A 22,956-nucleotide genomic window follows, 5' to 3' on the forward strand; every position below is an offset into this window, starting at 1 on the left:
GGAACCGCCTCTCAGAGATGCCAGAACCATGTTCCAGAGATGCCGGAGGCACCTCTTGAGCTCGCCGAAACCACCTGCTCAACTCGCCGGAACCACCTACCAGACACGCCAAAATCACTTGGCGGCTACTCCACAACCTCCTGGTGGACACCCTGGGACCACGTCCCGGACAGACCGGAACCAGCTGCCGGACATGCCTGAACCACCTGCCGAGCACGTCGGAATCACCTGCTTGACTCGCCGCAACCACCTGCCGGACACGTCAAAATCACCTGTTGTCTATGCCCAAACTACTTGGTGGACACTCCAGAATCACCTGCCAGGCATGCCTGAACCACCTCTCAGACATGCCAGAACCACGTGACAGTGACACCGGAAGCACATGCCGAGCACGCTGGAACCACCTGCTCGATTAGCTGGAACCAGCTACTCGACTTGCTGTAACCACCTAATGGAAAAGTCAAAATCACCTGCCGGGTATGCCGGAAACACGTGGCGGACTGTCCAGGGTCACCTGCCGGGCATGCCGGAACCACCTCTAAGACGTACCAGAGCCATATGCCCAACACGTCTGAACCACGTCCTGGACAGACTGGAACCACCTACCGGACACTCCTGAACCACCAGCCGAGCACGCCGGAACCAGCTGCGCGACTTGCAGGACCAGCTACCGGACACGCCAAAATCACCTGCCGGCTACGCCAGAACCACTTGCCAGACACTCTGGCATCAGCTGCCTGGCATGCTGGAAGCAGCTCTAAGACATGCCAGGACCACGTGCCAGAGACACCGGATGCACCTGCCGAACATGCCAGCATGACCTGATCGACTCGCAGGAAACACCTGCCAGACACGCCAAAGTCCCATGCCGGCTACACCAGAATGACTTGCCAGACAATCTGGAATCACGTGCCGGGCATGCCAACTAAACATCTCAGACATGACAGAACCACGTGCTGGACATGACTGAACCACCACCAGGACAGACCAGAACCACCTGCCGGACCGACCTGAACCACCTGCCGAGCACGCTGGAACCACCTGCTCAACTCACTGGAACCACATGCCGGAGATGGCAAAATCACCTGCCGGCTATGCAAGAAACACTTGGCAGACACTCTGGAATCACCTGCCAGGCATACTGGAACCACCTCTCAGACATGCCAGAACCACGTGCCAGAGACACCGGATGCACCTGCCAAGCATGCCGGGACCTCATGCTCGACTCGCCAGAACCACCTGCCGGAGACGCCAAATTCACCTGCTGTCTAGGCCAGAACCACGTGGCGGACTCTATGGAATCACCTGCCAGGCATGCCGGAACCACCTCGCAGACGTGCCGGAAGCACGTGTTGGACACGCCAGAACCACCTGCTGGACCCACCTGAACCACCTCTTAGCACGCCGGAACAACCTGCTCGACTCGCTGGAGCCACCTGCTGGACACACCAAAACCACCAGCTGGCTATGCCAGAACCACTTGCCGGACACGCTGGAATCACCTGCAGGGCATGCCGGAACCACCTCTCAGATGTGCCAGAACCACATGCCGGAGACTCCGGAATCACCTGCCAGGCATGCTGTTACCACGTCTCAGATGTGCCAGAACCACATGTCAGACACTCCAGAATCACCTGCCGGGCATGCCGGAACCACCTCTGAGGAGTGCCACAACCATGTGCCGGAGAGAACGGAAGCACCTGCTGAGCTCGCCGGAGCCACCTGCTGGAAACTCCAGAACCACCTGACTGACATGCCATTCACATGCCGGCTACGCCAAAACCACTTGGTGGACACTCCAGAATCACGTGCTGGGCATGCTGGAACCACCTCTCATACGTGCCAAACCACGTGCCGGAGACGCCGGAAGCACATGCCGAGCAGGCTGGAACCACCTGATCGACTCGCCAGGACCACCTGCCGGACACGCCAAAATCACCTGCCGGCTACACCAGAACCACTTGCTGAACAAGCCGGAATCACGTGCCGGACATGCCGACACAACATCTCAGACACAGCAGAACCATGTGCTGGACACGCCGGAACCACCTTCCGGACAGACTGGAACCACCTGTCGGACCCATCTAAACCACCTGCCAAGCACGCCAGAACCACCTGCTCGACTTGCCGGAACCACCAGCTGGGCTCGCCAAAATCACCTGCCAGCTAGGCCAAAACCACGTGCTGGAGTCTATGGAATCACCCACGGGTCACGCCGGAACCACCTCCTGGACACACCGGAACCACTTTCCGGACTAACCTGAACCTCCTGCCGAGCATGCTGGAACCACCTGCTGGACAAGCCAAAATCACCTGTCGGCTATGCCACAACCACTTGGACACTCTGGAACCACCTGCTGGGCATGCCGCAACCACCTCTCAGACACGCCAGAACCACGTGCTGGACATGCCGGAACCACCTACCCCACACACCGGAACCACATGTCAAAAACTCGGGAACCACCTGCTCGACTCTCCAGAACCACCTCCCAGACAGCCCGGAACCACCTGCCGGGAACGCCTGAACCACCTGCCGAGCATGCCGGAACCACCTGCTCGACTCGCTGGAACGACCAGCCTCACACGCCAAAATTACGTGCCGGCTACACCAGGACCACTTGAAGGACACTGTGGAATCACCCGCCGGGCATTCCGGAACCACCTCTCAGATGTGCTAGAAGTACGTGCTGGAGACGCCAGAAGTCCCTGCCGAGCACGCCGGAACCACCTGCTTGTCTCGCTGGACCCACCTGCCGGAGACGCCAAAATCACCTGCCGGCTACGCAAGAACCGGTTGGTGAACAAGCCGGAATAACCTTCCGGACATGCCAGCACAACCTCTCAGACGTGCCAGAAGCACATACCGGACACACCAGAACCACCTGCTCGACTTGCTGGAACCACCGCAGGACACACCAAAATCACCTGCGGGCTATGCCAGAACCACTTGTAGGACTCTCCGGGATCACCTGCCAGGCATGCCGGAACCACCTCTTACATGTGCCAGAACCACGTGGCGGACAGTCCAGAATCACCGGCTGGGCATGCTGGAACCACCTCTCAGACGTACCAGAACCACGTGCCGGACACGCTGGAACCACCTACTGGACAGACTGGAACCACCTGCCGGACACACCAAAATTAGCTGCCGGCTATGCCAGAACCATGTGGCGGGCAGTCTGGAATCACCTGCCGGGCATGAGGGAACCACGTCTTGGACAGACTGCAACTACCTGCCAGACACGCATGAACCACCTGCCGACCACGCCGGAAGCACCTGCTCGACTCACCAGAGCCACCTGCTGGCCACGCCAAAATCACCTGCTGGCTATGCCAGAACCACATGGCAGACACTCCAGAATCACCTGCAGGGCATGCCGGAACCACCTCTCAGATGCGCCAGAACCACATGCTGGAGACACCGGAAACACCTGCCGAGCATGCCGGAACTACCTGATCCACTCCCCAGAACCACCTCCCGGACAGGCCAAAATGACTGTCAGCTACGCCAGAACAACTTGGCGGACACTCCGGAATCACCTGCTGGGCAGGCAGGAGGCACCTCTCAGATGTGCCAGAACTACATGCCGGAAACACCAGTAGCACCTACCGGACAGGCCTGAACCACCAACCGGACACGCCGGAACCACCTGCCGAGCATGTCAGAGCCACCTGCTCGACTCGCCAGAACCACATGCCGGACATGCCAAAATCACCTGCCAGCTACGCCAGAACCACTTGGCTTACACTCCGGAATCACTTGCCGAGCATGACGGAACCACCTCTCAGACGTGCCACAACCACATGCCGGAGACGCTGGAGGCACATGCCGAGCATGCCGGCATCACCTGCTCGACTCGCTGGAACCACCTGCCGGACACGAAGAAATCACCTGCCGGCTACGCCAGAACCACTTGTTGATCACTCTGGAATCACCTGCCGGGCATGCCAGAACCACCTCTCAGACGTGCCGGAAGCACGTGCCAAAGACACTGGAAGCACATGCCGACCACGCCGGAACCACCGGCTCAACTCGCTGGAACCACCTTTTGGACACGCCAAAATCAATTGCCGGCTATGCCAGAACCACTGGGTGGACTCTCTGGAGTAACCTGCCGGGCATGCCAGAACCACCTCTCACACGTGCCGGAACCATGTGAATTACACGCGGGAACCACCTCCAGGACAGACCGGAACTACCTGCCGGACCTGCCTGAACCACCTGTCAAGCACACCGGAACCACCTGTCAGACACGCCAAAATCACCTGTGGGCTATGCCAGAACCACTTGGAGGACTCTCCAGGATCACCTGCCAGGCATGCCGGAACCACCTCTCAGACGTGCCAGAACCAGGTACCGGACATGCCAGAAGGACCTGCCGAGTATGCCGGAACCACCTGATCCACTCCCCAGAACCACCTGCCGGACACGCCAAAATCACCTTCCGGCAATGCCAGAATGACTTGGCAGACACTGAGGAATTACCTGCCAGGCATGCCAGAACCACCACTTAGACGTGCAACAACCATGTGCCGGACACGCCAGAACCACGTCCTGGAAAGACTGGAACCAACTGCCAGACACGCCTGAACCACCTGCCAAGCACGCCGGAACCACTGCCGGACACGCAAAATCACCTGCCGGCTACGCCAGAACCACTTGGCAGACAACCCAGAATCACCTGCAGGGCATGCTGGAACCACCTCTCAGACATGCCAGAACCATGTGCCAAAGACACCGGAAGCACCTGCCGAGCACGCGGGACCACCTGCTGAACTCGCCTGAACCACCGGTTGGACACTCCAAAATCACCTGCCAGCTATGCCAGAACCACTTGGCGGTCTCTCTGGAATCACCTGCTGGGCATGCCAGAACCAGCTCTCAATGTGCCAGAACCAGGTGCCTTACATGCCGGAACCACCTCCTGGACAGACCGGCAACACCTGACGGACCTGCCTGACCCACCTGCCGGACATGCCAAAATCACCTGCGGGCTATGCCAGAACCGCTTGGAGGACTCTCCGGGATCAGCTGCCGGGCATGCCGGAACCACCTCTCAGAAGTGCCAGAACCATGTGTGGGACACGCCAGATCCACCTGCCGAGTATGCCAGAACCACCTGATCCACTCCCTAAAACCACTTGCCGGACACGCCAAAATCACCTGCCGGCAAAACCAGAACGACTTGGCAAACACTCTGGAATCACCTGCTGGGAATGCCAGAACCACCTGTCAGACTTGCCAGAATCACGTGCCGGACACACCGGAACCACCTACCGGAAACAACGAAACCACCTGCCGAACACGCCTGAACCACCTGCCGAGCATGCTGGAACCACCTGCTCGACTCGCAGGACCCACCTGCCGAACACGCTGAAATCACTAGCCTGCTATGCCAGAACTACTTGTCGGACACTCCGGAATCACCTGCCAGGCATGCCGGAACCACCTATCAGACGTGCCAGGACCATGTGCCAGTCACGCCGGAACCACCTCCTGGACAGACCGGAACCACCTGCTGGACTCGCCTGAACCACCTGCCGAACAGGCTGGAACCACCTGCTCGCCTCGCCAGAGCCACCTGCCGGACACGCCAAAATCACCAGCCGGCTACACCAGAACCACTTGTTGGACACTCCAGAATCACCTGCTGGGCATGCCGGAACCAACTCTCAGACGTGCCAGAACCACATGCCGGAGACTCTGGAAGCAACTGCCGAGCATGCCGGAACCACCTGATCCACTCCCCAGAACCACCTGCTGGACACGCGAAAATCACCTGCCGGCTACACCAGAACCACTTGCAGGATACTCCGGAATCACCTCCCAGACAGCCCAGAACCGCCTGCCGGACACGCCGGAAACGCCTGCTCGACTTGCCGGACACACCTGCCAGACAGGCCAAAATCACCTGCCGGCTATGCCAGAACCACTTGGCGGACACTCCGGAATCACCTGCCAGGCATGCAGGCACAACCTCTCAGACATGCCTGAAGCAGATGCCGGGTATGCCAGAACCACCTCCTGCACAGTTGGCAACACCTTCTGGACACGCCTTAACCACCTGCTGAGCATGCCAGAAACACCTGTTCCACTCGCCAGACCCACCTGCCAAACACGCAAAAATCATCTGCCGGCCTCGCCAGAACCACTTGGGGGATGCTACGGAATCACCTGCCTGGCATGCCAGAACCACGTCTCAGACGTGCCAGAACCATGTGCTGGACATGCCGGAACCACCTCCCGTGAAGACCGGAACCACCTGCCGGACAAGCCTGAACCATCTGCCGAGCACGCCAGAACCACCTGCTCCACTTGCAGCAACCACCTGCCATACACGCCAAAATAACCAGCCGGCTACGCTCGAACCACTTGCCAGACACTCCGGAATCACCTGCCGGGCATGCTGGAACCACCTCTTGGACGTGCTAGAAGCACACGCCACAGACGCCGGTAGCGCCTGCTGAGCACGCCAGAACTACCTCCCGGACAGACAGGAACCACGTGCCGGACAAGCAGGAACCACCTCCCGGACAGACCGGAACAAACTTCCGTACATGCCTGAACCACCAGCCCAGAACACCAGAACCACCTGCTGGGCTCGCCGGAACCACCTGTCTGACACGCCAAAATCACTAGCCGGCTATGACAGAGCCACTTGTCGGACACTCTGGAATCACCTGCTGAGAATGCTGGAACCACCAGATTGACTGCCAGGACCACCTGCCGGACACGCCAAAATCACATGCTGGCTACACCAGAACCACGTGCCAGACAAGCTGGAATCACGTGCCGGGCATGCCGACACACCATCTCAGACGTGCCATTACCATGTGCAGGCACGCCGGAACCACCTCCCGGACAGAAAAAAACCACCTGCCGGACCTGACTGAACCACCTGCCGAGCACGCCGGAACCACCTGCTCGAATCGCCGGGACCATGTGCCAGACACGGCAAAATCACCTGCCGGCTACACCAGAACCACTTGCAGGACACTCCGGAATCACCTTGCGCGCATGCCGGAACCACCTGATCCACTCCCCAGAACCACCTGCCGGACACGCCAAAATCACATTCCGGCTATGCCAGAACCACTTGGCGGACACTCCAGAATCACCTGCCGGGCATGCCGGAACCAACTCTCAGATGTGCCAGTACCACGTGCCGGACACACCGGAACCACCTACCGGACAGAACGGAACCACCTGCCAGACATGGCGGAACCACCTGCGGAGCATGCCGGAGCCACCTGCTCGACTCGCCGGAACCATGTCCCGGACATGCCAAAATCAACTGCCGGCTATGCAAGAACCACCTGGAGGACAGTCCGGAATAACCTGCCGGGCGTGCCGGAACCACCTGCTCGACTCACCGGAACCACATGCCGGACACGTCAAAATTGCCTGCCGGGTACACCACAACCACTTGGCAGACACTCTGGAATCACCTGCCAGGCGTGCCGGAACCACCTCTCTGATGTGCCAGAAACACCTGCCGCACACGCCGGATGCACCTCCCAGAATGACCGTAACCACCTGTCAGACATGTCTGAACCACCTGCCGAGCACACTAGAACCACCTGCTCCACTCGCTGGAACCACATTCCAGATACTCCAAAATCACCTCCCAGCTATGCCAGAATCACTTGGCCCACACTCCGGAATCACCTTCCAGGCATGCTGGAACCACGTCTCAGACGTGCCAGAACCACGTGCTGGACATGCCAGAACCACCTCCTGGACAGCCCGGAACCAACTGCTGGACATGCCTGAATCATCTGCCGAGCATGCTGGAACCACCTGCTCAACTTGCCGAAACCACCTGCTCGACTCGCCTCAACCACCAGCCGGCTACGTCAGAACTACTTGGCGGACACTCAGGAATCACCAGCCGAGCGTCCCAGAACGACCTCTCTGACGTGCCGGAACCATGTGCCGGACACTCCGGAACCGTCTGCTGAGCATGCCGGACCCACCTGCTCAAATCACCGGAACCACCTGCCGAACACTTCAAAATCGCCTGTCGGCTACGCCAGAACCACGTGACGGACAGTGTGGAAAGACATGCCAGGCATGCCAGAACCACCTCTCAGACGTGCCTAAACCATATTCCGGACACGCCTGAACCAGCTTCCGACCACGCTGGATCCACCTGCTCGACTCGCCGGAACCACCTGCCGGACACACCAAAATCACGTGCCGGCTACACCAGAACCACCTGGCGGACTCTCCAGAATCACCTGCTGGGCATGCCAGAGCCACGTCTCAGACGTGCCAGAACCACATGCTGGACATGTCAGAACCACCTCCCAGAGTGACCAGAACCACCTGTAGGACACGCCTGAACCCCCTGCTGAGCAGGCCAGACCCACCTGCTCACCTCGCAGCAACCACCAGCTAGACATGCCAAAATCACCTGCCAGCTAGGCAAGAACCTCTTGGCGGACACGCCAGAACCACCTTCCAAGTATGCTGGAACCACCTTATGCAATCCCAATAACCACCTGCCGGACACGCCTGAACCACCTGTCGAGCATGCAGGAACCACCTGCTCAACTCACAGGACCCACCTGCCAGACACGCAAAAATCACCTGCCGGGCATGCCGGAACCACATATCAGACGTGCCAGAACCATGTGCCTGACATGCCAGAACCACATCCTGGACAGACTGGAATTCACCTGCTGGGCATGCCAGAACCACCTCTCAGACGTGCCAGAACCACATGCTGGACATGTCAGAACCACCTCCCGGACTGACCGGAACCACCTGTGGGACATGCCTGAACCACCTGCTGAGCACGCCGGAACCACCTGCTCAACTCGCCGGAACCACCTGCCAGACTCACCTCAACCACCTGCCGCCTACGCCAGAACTACTTGGCAGACGCTCAGGAATCACCTGCCGTGCATCCTGGAACCACCTCTCAGACGTGCCAGAACCACGTGCCGGTCATGCCGGAACCGCCTGCTGAGCATGCCGGAACCACCTGCTCAACTCACTGGAACCACCTGCCAGAGCAGCAAAAATCCCCTGCCGGCTACCCCGGAACCAAATGTCGGACACTCCGGAATCACCTGCCGGGCATGTCGGAACCACATCTAAGACGTGAAAGAACCATGTGCCAGACACGCAGGAACCACCTGACGGACCTGCCTGAATCACCTGCCAAGCACGCTGGAACCACCTGCTCGACTCGCCAGAACCACCTGCCAGACAAGCAAAAATCACCTGCTGGCTACACCAGAACCACTTGGAGGATTCTCCAGGATCACCTGCTGGGCATTCGGGAACCACCTCTCAGATGTGGCAGAACCATGTGCTGGACACGCCAGAACCACCTTCCGAATATGCCATCCCAATAACCACCTGCCAGACACACCTGAACCACCTGTCGAGCATTCAGGAACCACCTGCTCAACTCGCAGGAGCCACCTGCCAGACACGCAAAAATCACCTGCTGGGCATGCCGGAACCACATATCAGACGTGCCAGAACCATGTGCCTGACACGCCAGAACCACATCCCGGACAGACCGGAACCACCTGCTGGACCCGCCTGAACCACCTGCCGAACACGACAGAGCCACCTGCTCAACTTGCCAGAACCACCTGCTGGACTCGCCTCAACCACCTGCCAGCTATGCCAGAACTACTTCCAGACACGCAGGAATCACCTGCCGAGCATCCCGGAACCACCTCTCAGACATGCCAGAACCACGTGCGGGACACGCCAGAACCTCCTGCTGAGCACGCTGGTCCCACCGGCTGAACTCGCTGGAACCACCTGCCAGAGCCTCCAAAATCACCTGCCGGCTACACTGGAACCAATTGTTGGACACTCCGGAATCACCTGCCGGGCATGCCGGTATCACCTCTCGGACGTGCCAGAAACACGTGCAGTACACGCCAGAACCACCTGCCGGACAGACCAGAACCACATGCCGGACACGCCAGAACCATCTGCCGAACACGCTGGAACCACCTGCTCGACTCGCCTAAAACACCTGCCGAACATGCCAATATCACCTGTCGGCTATGCCAGAACCACGGGGTGGACAGTCTGGAAAGACATGCCGGGCATGCCGGAACCACATGTCAGACATGCCAGAACAACATGCCAGACACGGTGGAAGCACCTGCCAAGCATGCCAAAATCAACTGCCGGCTACACCAGAACCACTTGGTGGACACTCCGGAATCACCTGCCGGGCATGCCGGAACGACCTGCTCAACTCGCCGGAACCACATGCTGGGCACGACAAAAACACCTGCCGGCTACGCCAGAACAACTTCCAGGACACTCCAGAATCACCTGACGGGCATGCAGGATTCACCTCTCTGACGTACCAGAAACACGTGCCGGACACCCCGGAACCACCACCCGCACAGACCGGACCCACCTGCCGAGCACACCGGAACCAACTGCTCGACTCACCGGAACCACCTGCCAGACATGGCAAAATCGCCTGCCGGCTAAGCCAGAACCCCTGGGCAGACATTCCAGAATCACCTGCCGGGCATGCCAGAACCACCTCTCAGATGTGCCACAACCACGTGCTGGACACGACGGAACCACCTCCCGGACAGAACAGAACCACCGTCAGGACACGCCTGAACCACCTTCCAAGCATTCCGGTACCACTTGCTCGACTCGGCGGAACCACCGGGTGGACGCGTCAGAATCACCTGCCGGCTACTCCAGAACGACTTGGCGAACACTCAGGAATCACCTGACGGGCATGCCGGAACCACATCTCAGACGTGCCAGAACCACGTGCCGGACATGGCCTAACCACATCCCGGACAGACCGAAACCACCTGCTGGACATGCCTGAACCACCTGCCGAGCACGCCGGAACCACCAGCTCGATTCACCAGAACCTCCTGCAGGACATGGCAAAATCACCTGCAGGCTATGCCAGAACCACTTGGCGGAGACTCTGGAATCACATGCCGGGCATGACAGAACCCCCTTCAGATGTGTCAGAACCACGTGAAGGACACGCCAGAACCACCTCACGGACTGAACAGAACAACCTGACGGACACGCCAAAATCAACTGAAGACTATGCCAGAACCACTTAGCGGAATCTCCGGAATCACCTGTCGGGCATGCCAAACCCAACTCTCAGACGTGCCAGAGCCAGATGCCGGACACCCGGCACCACCTCCAACACAAACCAGAACCACCTGCCAAGCACGCCGGAACCACCTGTTCGACTCGCCAGAACCTCCTGCCGTACACGGCAAAATCACCTGCTGGCTACACTAGAACCACTTGTAGGACACTCCAGAATCACCTGCCAGGCATGCTGGAACCACATCTCAGATGTGCCACAACCATGTGCCGGGCACGCCGGAAACCCCTGCCGAGTATGCCGGAACCACCTGATCCACTCCCCAGAACCACCTGCTGGACACGCCAAAATCACCTGCCGGCTACTCCAGAACCACTTTTCGGACACTCTGGAATCACCTGCTGGTCATGCCGGTACCACCTTTCAGACGTGCCAGAACCATGTGCCTGAGACACTGGAACCACATCCTGGAGAGACATGAACTACGTGCCGGACCCGCCTGAACCACCTGCCAAGCACGCAGGAACCACCTCCCGGACACACAGGAACCACCTGCCGGACACCCTGGAACCACCTCCCGGACATACTGGAACAACCTGCCGGATACCCCTGAACCACCAGCCCAGCACTCCGGAACCAACTGCTCGACTCACCGGAACCACCTGCTGGACATGCCAAAGTCACCTTCTGGCTACGCCATAACCACGTGGGGAACACTCCGGGATCACCTGCCGGGCATGCCAGAACCACCTCTCAGACGTGCGAGAACCATGTGTGGGACACACCGAATCCACCTACAGGACAGACCAGAACCACCTGGCCGAAATGCCTGAACCACCTGTCGAGCACGCCGGAACCACCAGCTCGACTCACCAGAACCACCTGTCGGACATGCCAAAATCTCCTGCCGGCTACGCCAGAACCACGTGGGGGACAGTATGGGATCACCTGCCGGGCATGCCGGAACCACCTCTCAGACATGCCAGAACCATGTGCGGGACACGCCGTAACCACCTACAGGACAGACCGGAACCACCTGGCGAGCACGCCGGAACCACCTGCTTGACTCGCCAGAAGCACTTGTCAGACACTCCGGAATCACCTGCCGGGCATGCTGGAACCACCTCTCAGACGTACCAGAACCATGTGCCGGACATGCCAGAACCACGTCCTGGACAGACTGGAACCACCTGCCGGACTTGCCTGAACCACCTGCCGAAAACGCCGGAACCACCTGCTCGACTCCCAGGACCCACCTTCCGGACATGCCAAAATCACCTGCTGGCTATGCCAGAACCACCTGCCGGACACTCTGGAATCACCTACCTGGCATGCCAGAACCAACTCTCAGACGTGCCAGAACCACGTGCCGGAGACGCTGGAAGCACCTGCTGGCTACGCAGGAACCACTTGGTGCACAATCAGGAATCACCTGCCGGGCATGCCGGAACCACCTGCTCGACTCGCCGGAACCCCCTGGCGGACACGCAAAAATCACCTGCCGGCTACAGCAGGACCACTTGCCAGACACTCGGGAGTCACCTGTCGGGCATACCAGCACAAGCTCTCAGACGTGCCAGAAGCATGTGCCAGACATGCTGGAACCACATCCTGGACAGACCGGACCCCCTGCGAGACTCGCCAGAACCACCTGCTTGACTCGCTGGACCCACCTGCCGGACACGCCAAAATCACCTGCCGGCTATGCTAGAACCACTTGGCGGACAAGCCAGAATCACATGCCAGCTGCCAGACATGCCAAAATCACCTGCCAGCTATGCCAGAACCACTTGGTGGACTCTCCGGAAGCACCTGACGGGCATGCCGGAACCACCTCTCAGACGTGCCAGAAGCAGGTGCCGGAGACGCCGGAACCACCTCCTGGACAGACTGGAACCACCTGCCAGACCTGACTGAACCACCTACCGAGCACACCGGAACCATCTGCTGGACTCGCCAGAATCACAGGTTCTTCAGATGTGGTTCAAGGGTGTCTCCCATGTCGTCCCTGCATGGCTCACACATGGTTCGGGTGTAATTCAGGCGTGGATCTCACACGACACGTCTGGGTCACATATGGTGGAGGACACTGTCACACGTGGTTCAGGCATAGCTCAGCCATGGCTCACACGTGATGCAGGCATGCCACAGAAGTGGCTCCCATTTGGCTGACACATGATACAGGCTTTGGTCACGCATGGCTCGCACATGGTTCAAATGTGGCTCATGCATGTCTGTGGTGTTGGTCAGGTGTGGCTCACATGTGTTTTTGGCATGGGTGGCACGTGGTTCAGGCATGGCAGGCAAGTTGTGCCAGTGTGGCTGACACGTGCATCAAGTGAGGCGGACCTGTGGTTCAAGTGTGACTGGCACTTGGTTAAGCCCTGGCTGGCACGTGACTTGGTGTGGCTGAGCCTTGACACATGCGTGGTTCATATGTTCAGGCGTGGCTGCAACATGACTCAGGTGAGGTGGAAACGTGACACAGGCGTGACTGACATGTCACTCAGTTGTGGTTCAGGCATGTTTCATGCATGACCTTCGTGTGGTTCAAGGGTGGCTGGTGCATGGTGCACGCATGGGTTCCAGGTGGTTCAGGCGTGCCTGAAAGGTGACTCTGGAATGTGTGAAACAGGACTCCGGTGTTGCTGACACATGTGTCAGGCATGGCTGACACGTGACTCAGGCATTCATCGCCCAGTATCCATGTGTGACGGAAATGACATCACGCAGTAGTCACATGCCATAAATGGGTGGCTCCCACATGAATACAGGTTGCTTAAACGTGGCTCCCACATAATCAGTCATGGCTGCCACGTGGCTCACGCATGGCTCTTCTGTGTCTCATGGGTGGCTCCTCTGTGGTTCATGCGTGGTTCAGACATGGATAATGTGCGATGTGCTTCAAGTGTGTCACATGTGGTTCCCTCATGGTTCAGGTGTGGCTCCCAAATGGTTCAGGTGTAACCCAGGTGTGGCTCCAACATGGCTCGTGTGTGTCACGTATGGTTGAGGAGTGTTTCACCCGTGATTCAGGCGTGGCTCACAGGTGGTGCAGGCATGGCTCAGCCATGGCTCACATGTAGTTCAGGCAAGCCTCAGACTGGGGCCAGGTGTCGCTGACACATGATTCAGGAGTTTGTCACACATGGCTAACACACGTCTCAGGGGAAGCTCACACATGGCTGGGGCGTGGCTCTGGCATGCTAGGCACGTGGCTCAGGCCTGTCTGACACGAGACTCAGGCGTTGCTCTCATGTGTTTCAGGCATGGGATTCAAGTGTGTCAGACACGGGTTCCAGTGGCATGTGATGCTTTGTTCAGGCCGGAGTGACACGTGATTGCTGTGGGGCTGACACTCGGTGTGTCGCAGTCAACACATGGCTCAGGCGTGGCTGTCACGTGGTTCGGATGTGGGTGACGTGATTCAGCTGTGGCTGGCAATTCTCTGATGCAGGGCTGACACGTGACGCAGGCATTATTCACACGTGACTCAGGCAATTATTGCACATTATCCATTCGTGGCAGGCATGTGGTCACACGTGGGACATTTCATACAGCTTTGGCTCCCTTGTTGCTGAAACGTGGCCCCCACATACTCAGTCATGACTGGCACGTGGCTAATGCATGTCTCAGCAGTGTTTCATGTGTGGCTCACCTGAGGATCATGTGTGGTTCAAGCATTGAACATGTGTGTTTCCCATGTGCTTCAGATGTGGTTGAAGGGTGCCTCACACGTGGATCTGGCATGGTTCAGTTGTGGCTCACACACTGTTCAGATGTAATTCAGGCATGGCTCACACATGACTTGTGTGCATCACCTATGCTACAGGAGACTTTCACACATGATTTAGGCATGGCTCACACATGGTTCAGTTGCAGCTCAGCCAAGGCTCACACGTGATGCTGGCACAAAACAGAACTGGGTCACATGTGGCTGACGCAGTATTCAGGCGGATGAGGTGTGGCTCTCACACGGCTGTGGTGCTGCTCAGGCGTGGCTCACACTTGTTGGTGGCATGGTTGGCACGTGGTTCAGGCATGGCAGGCAGGTGGCTCCAGCGTGGATGACAGATGCTTCAAGTGAGGCTGGCATGTGGTTAAATTGGGACTGGCACATGGTTCAGTCGTGGCTGGCATGTGACTTTGGCATGGATGAGATGAGACTCCGGCATGGCTCACACGTTCTTCAGGCGTGGCTGACTCATGACTCAGGTGACGCAGGCTCGTGACACAGGCATGCCTGTCACATCACACAGGTGTGGCTCACACCTAGTTCATGCAGGGCCTTCACGTGACATTGGGGTGGCTGGTGCGTGGTTCCCGCATGGGTGTGAGGTGTTTCAGGTGTGTCTGACACATGACACACGCATGGCTGACACGTGACTTAGGCATTCATCGCACATTATCCATGCATGGCAGACATGTGTTTCATGCATGGGTTGCGTGTCGGTCGTGTGTGGGACACACGTGACTCGCTTTTTGCTGACACATGGCTCCCAGCTACTCAGACTTGGCTGGCACATGGCTCACACGTGGCCCACTCATGTTTCCAGTGTGTCTTCCATGTGGTTCACGTGTGTTTCAGGCATTGAACATGTGTGCTTCACTCGTGGTTCCCATGTGGTTCAAGTGTGACACATGTGGTTCAGTCATGGTTCAGGTGTGGCTCCCAAATGGGTCAGCTGTAACCCAGGTGTGGATCACACATGGCTCATGTGCATGTGATGTATGGTTGAGGAGTGTTTCACCCGTGATTCAGGCGTGGCTCACACGTGGTGCAGGCATGGCTCAGCCATGGCTCACATGTAGTTGAGGAGAGCCTCAGACAGGGCCCAGGTGTGGCTGACACATGATTCAGGAGTTTGTCACACATGGCTAACACACGTCTCAGGGGAGGCTCACGCATGGCTGGGGCGTGGCTCTGGCATGCTAGGCACGTGGCTCAGGCGTGTCTGACACGAGACTCAGGCGTTGCTCACATGTGTTTCAGGCATGGGATTCAAGTGTGTCGGACATGGGTTCCAGTGGTGTGTGATGCTTCGTTCAGGCCGCAGTGACACGTGATTGCTGTGTGGCTGACACTTGGTGTGTTGCAGTTGACACATGGCTCAGGCATGGCTGCCATGTGGTTCGGATGTGGGTGACAGGTGATCCAGGTGTGGCTGGCAATTCTCTGATGCGGGGCTGACACGTGACGCAGGCATTGCTCACACGTGACTCAGGCATTTGTCGCACATTTTCCATGCGTGGCAGGCATGTGGTCACACGTTGGACATTTCGTACAGCTGTGGCTCCCTTGTTGCTGAAACGTGGCCCCACATACTCAGTCATGACTCGCATGTGGCTCATGCATGCCTCAACAGTGTTTCATGTGTTGCTCACCTGAGGATCATGTGTGGTTCAAGCATTGAACATGGGTGCTTCCCTTGTCCTTCAGATGTGGTTCAACGGTGCCTAACACGTGGATCCGGCATGGTTCAGTTGTGGCTTACACACTGTTCAGATGTAATTCAGGCACGGCTCACAAATGACTTGTGTGCGTCACCTATGCTACAGGAGACTTTCACACATGATTTAGGCATGGCTCACACATGGTTCAGTTGCAGCTCAGCCAAGGCTCACACGTGATGCAGGCATGAAACAGAACTGAGTCCCATGAGGCTGATGCATGATTCTGGAATTTGTCACACATGGCTCACACACGGCTCAGGAGTGGCTCACGCATGGCTGTGGTGCTGCTCATGCGTGGCTCACACTTGTTGGTGGCATGGTTGGCACGTGGTTCAGGCATGGCAGGCAGGTGGCTCCAGCATGGCCGAAACTTTCTACAAGTGAGGCTTTCGTGTGGTGAAATTGGGACTGGCACATGGTTCAGTCGTGACTGGCATGTGACTTCGGCATGGCTGAGATGAGACTCAGGTGTGGCTCACATGTTTTTCAGGCATGGGTAACATAGGACTGACGTTAGGCAGCCACGTGACACTGGTGTGCCTGACACATCACACAGGTTTGGTTCGCACCTGGTTAATGCTCGGCCCTCACGTGTCTCAGGGGTGGCTGGTGCGTGGTTCACGCAGGGGTGCCAGGTGTTTCAGGTGTGGCTGACACATGACACAGGCATGCCTGACACGTGACTCAGGCAGTCATCACACATTATCCATGCATGTCACACATGTGTCTCAAGCATGGGTTATGTGTCAGTCATGTGTGGGACACACGTGTCTCACTTGTTGCTGACCCATGGCTCCCACCTACTCAGACGGGGCTGTCAAGTGGCTCACACATGGTCCACTCATGTTTCTGGTGTGGCTTTCATGGGGTTCACGTGTGGTTCAGGCATTGAACATGTGTACTTCACTCGTGGTTCCTATGTGGTTCAAGTGTGACACATGTGGTACAGTCATGGTTCAGGTGTGGCTCCCAAATGGGTCAGCTGTTACCAAGGTCTGGCTGACACATGGCTCATGTGCGTGTGACGTATGGTTGAAGAGTGTTTCACCCGTGATTCAAGTGTGGTTCACATGTGGTGCAGGCATGGCTCAGGTGAGGTGGCCGAAGGACACAGGAGTGTCTGACACGTCATGCAGGTGTGGTTCACACATGGTTCATGCATGGCCTTCGTGTGTTTCAGGCGTGGCTGGTGCATGGTTCAGGCATGGGTGGCAGGTGGTTCCAGCGAGGCTGACATGTGGCTCAGGCATGTGTGAAACACGACTCTGGTGTGGCTGACACATGTCTCAGGCATGGCTGAAACATGACTCAGGCCCTCATTGCACAGTATCCATGCGTGGTATACGCTTGCTTCACCCATGGGGGACATGTCATTCTCTTGTGGCTCCCACGTGACTCACACATTGCTGACAAGAGGCTCCCACATACTCAGGCGTGTCTGGCACATGGTTCACGAATGGCTCAGCCATGTTGCACGTGTGGCTCCCATGTGCCTCATGTGTGGTTCAAGCATTGAACATGAGTGCTTCACACGTGCTTCACATGTGGTTCGAGTGTGTCACATGTGGTTCAGGCATTGTTCAGGGAGGCCCACACGTGGTTCAGGTGGAACTCAGGTGTGGCTCACACATGACTCACGTTGAGGTCTCATATGGTTCAGGGAGATTTCATCCGTGATTCCGGCGTGGCTTGCAGGCGGTTCAGCCATGGCTGAGCCATGGCTCACAAGTAGTTCAGGTATTCCTCTGCCCGGGGTCAGGTGTGGCTGACACATGATCCAAGAGTGCGTCACACATGGCTAACACATGTCTCCAGTGAGGCTCACGCATGGGTGGGGCATTGATCTGACCTTGCTCACATGTGGCTCTGGCGTTTCTGACACGTGTCTCAGGCATGGCACGCATTTTGTTCAGGTGTGGTTGAGGCGTGGTTCAGGCATGGGTGACTGGTGGTTCAGGCGTGGCTGACATGTGACTCAGGCATGTGTGAAACATGCCAGGTGTTGGTGACATGTGACTCAGGCATTCATCGCACAGTATCCATGTGTGTCAGAGGTGTGGGCACGAGTGTGTGACATGCCGTACAGGTGTGGATCCCACGGGTCTCATGTGTTGCTGAAATGGGGCTCCCACGCAATCAGTCATGGCTGGCACGTGGCTCACGCATGGCTCAGCTGGGTTTCATGTGTGGCTCCCCTGTGGTACATGTGTGGTTGAAGCATCGAATATGTGTGTTTCAGATGTGGTTCAAGGGTGTCTCACATGTGGTTCATGCACGGCTCACACATGGATCGGGTGTGATTAAGGCATGGCTCAAACACGACTAGTATGGGTCCCATATGGTAGAGGACACGTTTACACTTGGTTCCAGCCTAGCTCAGCCATGGCTCACAAGGGATGCAGGCGTGCCACAGGACTGGCTCACCTGTGGCTGACACGTGATTCAGGCTTTTGTCACACATGGCTCCCACATGGCTAAGGTGTGGCTCATGCATGGCTGAGGTGTTGGTCAGGCATGGCTCACATGTGTTTGTCTCATGGTGGGCACGTGGGTCAGGAATGGCGGGCACGTTGTGCCAGTGTGGTGACAGGTGCTTGAAGTGAGGCTGACCTGTGGTTCAAGTGTGACTGGCGCTTGGTTCAGGCCCGGATGGCATGTGACTTCGGCACGGCTGAGAAGTGACTCAGGCGTGGCTCACACGTTATTCAGGCTAGGCTGACACATGACACAAGTGAGGTGGCCGAAGGACACAGGAGTGCCTGACACGTCATGCAGGTGTGGTTCACGCATGGTTCATGCATGGCCTTCGTGTGTTTCAGGCGTGGCTGCTGCCCGGTTCACACATGGGTGGCAGGTGGTTCAGGCGTGGCTGACATGTAACTCAGGCCCTCATCGCACATTATCCATGCATAGCATATGCTTGCTTCACCCATGGGGGACATGTCGTTCTCTTGTGGCTCCCACGTGGCTCACACGTTGCTGACATGAGGCTCCCACATACTCAGGCGTGTCTGGCACGTGGTTCACGCATGGCCCAGCCATGTTTCATGAGTGGCTCCCTTGTGGTTCACCTGTGGTTCAAACCTTGAATGTGTGGTTCACGTGTGGTTCAAACCTTGAGCGTGGCAGGCATGATGTCATATGTGGGACATGTTGTACAGGTGTGGTTCCCCCACTGCTGATACATGGCCCCCACATGCTGAGTCACAGCTGACACGTGGCTCATGCATGCCTCAGCTGTGTTACATGTGTGGCTCACCTGAGGTTCAAGTGGTGTCTCCCATGTGGTTCCTGCATGGCTCACACATGGTTCTGGTGTAATTCAGGCGTGGACCTCACAAGGCCCATCTGGGTCAAATATGGTTGAGGACACTGTCACACGTGGTTCAGGCATAGCTCAGCCATGGCTCACACGTGATGCATACGTCCCACAGAACTGGTTCCCATGTGGCGGACACATGACACAGGATTTGGTCACGCATGGCTCACACATGGTTCAGGTGTGGCTCATGGATGTCTGTGGTGTTTGTCAGGGGTTGCTCACGTGTGTTTTTAGCATGGGTGACTCATGGCTCAGGCGTGGCAGGCAAGTTGTGCCAGTGTGGCTGACACGTGCTTCAAGTGAGGCTGACCTGTGGTTCAAGTGTGACTGGCACTTGGTTCAGGCCTGGCTGGCAAGTGACTTGGCGTGGCTGAGCCTTGACACAGGTGTGGTTCACACATTGTTCAGGCGTGCCTGACACATGACACAGGTGAGGTGGAAACGTGACACAGGCGTGCCTGACACATCACGCAAGAGTGGTTCACACATGGTTCATGCATGGCCTTCCTGTGGTTCAGGGGCGGCTGGTGCATGGTGCACACATGTGTGGCAGGTGGTTCAGGCGTGGCTGAGATGTGACTCCACCATGTGTGAAACAGCACCCCGGTGTGGCTGACACATGTGTCAGGCATGGCTGACACGTGACTCAGGCATTCATTGCCAAGTATCCATGAGTGACGGAAATGTGATCACGCAGGAGTCACATGCCGTACATGGGTGGCTCCCACGTGACTACAGGTTGCTGAAAACTGGCTCCCACATAATCAGTCATGGCTGCCACGTGGCTCATGCATGGCTCAGCTGTGTCTCATGTGTGGCTCCCCTGTGGTTCATGCATGGTTCAAGCATGGAACATGTGTGTTTCACAGGTCCTTCAGATGTGGTTCAAGGGTGTCTCTCATGTGCTTCCTGCATGGATCTCACATGGTTCAGGTGTAATTCAGGCGTGAATCTCACATGACTTGTCTGCGTCACATATGGTTGAGGACACTCTCACACATGGTTCAGGCATAGCTCAGCCATGGCTCACACGTGACACAGGCGTGCCACAGAACTGGCTCCCATGTGGCTGACACATGATGCAGGCTTTGGTCATGCATGGCTCACACATGGTTCAGGTGTGGCTCATGCATCTCTGTGGTTTTGGTCAGGCGTGGCTCACATGTGTTTGTGGCATAGGTGGCATGTGGTTCAGGAATGGCAGGCAAGTTGTGCCAGTGTGGCTGACACGTGGTTCAAGTGAGGCAGACCTGTGGTTCAAGTGTGACTTGCACTTGATTCAGGCCTGACTGGCACGTGACATCAGCATGGCTCAGACGTGACTCAGACGTGGCTCACACGTTATGCAGGCATGGCTGACAAATGACTCATGTGAGGCAGCCACATGACACAGGCATGTGTGACACGTCACTCTGGTGTGGTTCACACATGCTTCATGCATGGCCTTCGTGTATTCAGGGATGACTGGTGGAGGGTTCATGCATGGGTGGCAGGTGGTCCAGGTGTGTCCGACATGTGACTCAGGTATGTGTGAAACATGACTCTGGTGTGGTTAGCACATGTCTCAGGCTTGGCTGACACTTGACTCTTGCATGCATCCCCCAGGATCCATGTGTGGCAGACATTGGGTCACGCGTGAGTGGCAAGCCATACTGGTGTGGCTCCCACGTGACTCACAAGTTGCTGAAATGTGGCTCCTGCATACTCAGTCATGGCTGGCACGTGGCTCACGCACGGCTCAGCTGTGTTTCATGTGTGGCTCCCCTGTGGTTCATGTGTGGTTCAAGCATCGATCATGTGTGTTTCACAGGTGGTTCAGATGTGCTACAAGGGTGTCTCACATGTGGTTCATGCATGGCTCACACATGGTTCGGATGTAATTCAGGAGTGGCTCACGCTCGACTGGTCTGGGTCCCAAAAGGCAGAGGACACTTTCACACATGCTTCAGGCATAGCTCAGCTGTGGCTCACACATGATGCAGGCATGCCACAGCACTGGCTCCTACGTATCTGACACATGATTCTGGCTTTTGTGATGCATGGCTCAAATATGGCTCATGTGTGGCACATGCACAGCTGTGGTACTGCTCAAGCGTGACTCACCTGTGTTTGTGGCATGGTTGTCACGTGGTTCAGGCATGGCAGGCAAGTTGTGCCAGTGTGGATGACACGTGCTTCAAGTGAGGCTGACCTGTGGTTCAAGTGTGACTGGCACTTGGTTCAGGCCGGGCTCGCAAGTGATGTCAACACGGCTGAGGCCTGACTCAGGTTACTGGATACGTTCACACATGATTTAGGCATGGCTCACACATGGTTCAGGTGCAGATCAGCCAAGGCTCACACGTGATGCAGGCACACCACAGAACTGGGTCACATGTGGCTAATGCATGATTCCAGTGTTTGTCATGCATGGCTCACACCTGGCTGAGGAATGGCTCATGCTTGGATGTGGCGCTGCTCAGGCGTGGCTCACACTTGTTTGTGGCATGGTTGGCACGTGGTTCAGGCGTGGCCGGCAGGTGGCTCCAGCATGGCTGACACGTGCTTCAAGTGAGGGTGGCGTGTGGTGAAATTGAGACTGGCACATGGTTCAGTCATGGCTGGCATGTGACTTCGGCATGGTTGAGATGAGACTCAGGCATGGCTCACACGTTTTTCAGGCATGGCTGATACGTGACTCAGGTGAGGCAGCCGCATGACACAGGCCTGCCCATCACAACACGCAGCTGTGGCTCTCACCGGTTTCATGGACTGCCTTCATGTGGCACAGGGGTGGCTGGTGGGTGGTTCACGCATGGGTGCCAGGTGTTTCAGGTGTGGCTGACACATGACGCCGGCATGGCTGACACATGACTCAGGCATTCATTGCACATTATCCATGACTGGCAGACATGTGTTTCATGCATGGGTTACATGTCGTTCCTGTGTGGCACACTCGCGACTCACTCGCAGCTGACAAATGGCTTTCACCTACCCAGACATGGCTGCCTAGTGGCTCACACATGGCCCAGCCATGTTTCATGAGTGGCTCCCTTGTGGTTCACGTGTGGTTCAAACCTTGAACGTGTGTGCTTCACACGTGTTTCACATGTGGTTCAA

The sequence above is a fragment of the Equus caballus genome, chromosome 26 (assembly GCF_041296265.1).
Source record: "Equus caballus isolate H_3958 breed thoroughbred chromosome 26, TB-T2T, whole genome shotgun sequence".
NCBI lineage: Eukaryota > Metazoa > Chordata > Mammalia > Perissodactyla > Equidae > Equus > Equus caballus.